The sequence below is a fragment of the Propithecus coquereli genome, unplaced genomic scaffold (assembly GCF_000956105.1).
Source record: "Propithecus coquereli isolate 6110/MARCELLA unplaced genomic scaffold, Pcoq_1.0 Scaffold39, whole genome shotgun sequence".
NCBI lineage: Eukaryota > Metazoa > Chordata > Mammalia > Primates > Indriidae > Propithecus > Propithecus coquereli.
The window spans coordinates 5,739,950-5,740,996 of NW_012149618.1; positions in this window are offsets into that span (position 1 = coordinate 5,739,950).

Sequence of the window (1,047 nt, forward strand, 5' to 3'; positions counted from 1 at the left end):
TTTTTTTTTAAGTAATTTGTGTGTATTTCTAACTGATCGTATTGAAAAAAAAAATCCTAGTATTTCAGTAAAAACGCCTGTTGTGAAATGAACCTCCTGTAACTTCTATCTGTTCTTTTTTGAGGCTCAGGGAGAAACTAGCATTTTTTTTTTTCCAAACTACTTTTTGTCACTGTGACAGTTGTAAATAAAGTTTGAAAATGCTTTCCACTCTGGTCTGGTTTCCTTTTTTCCTGCTCCATTGCAATAGAGTGAGCTTAGGAACTCTTGCGGGGGCTGCATTGGGGCAGTCCCAAGTGAGCTTCCTTACGTGGCTTGCCTGCTGGCCCTTCAAGGTGAGCCCGTCCATGATTTTTGGTCACCTGGCTGGATGAAAGCAGCCTTTCTTTTCTTCTGTGTCAGTGGTTATCAATTCTGAATACATATCACAATCATCTAGGGAGCTTTGAAAACAAACACCACCGCCATTGGGGACTTAGATCCAGAGACTTGGATTTCGGGGATCTGGGGTGCAGTCCAGGCATTAGTATTCTAGAATCACCTGAGGAGATTTTAACCTGCAGCCGAGGTTTGAACTGCCTTTTTGAAGGAAGAGAAACCCAAGAGGCATTGTAAGGTCATTCACGAAGCCTGGGGATCGGACACGTAGAGAGCTCAAGCCGTCACTTGAAGAATATTAAATTCTTCAACCACTTGGCAGGCATTGGTGAAAGGCCAGGGGATACAGAATGGCAGTGGTCCCGGATCTCATGACACTTGCCCACCGCCCCCCCCACCCCCACAGAAGGGGCGAGACAGAGCCCGGATACCAGGAAGAGGGTTTCATGGAGGTTGGCATGAGAGAAGGTCGTGCTTTGTAGGAGGGATTTTGGGACATCTTTCTAACCCAAGGCTGCATATTTTTGCCTTCACTCAGCCCTCATCTGGGGTCCTAACTGGTGAGAGTAGATAATCAAGTGGTCTGTGCTGAGGGTGGCCCCCAATATTAACAGAATATCAGTCTGTTTTAACAGTTGTTTTAGTGAAGCAGCTAGATCTATGGCTCTA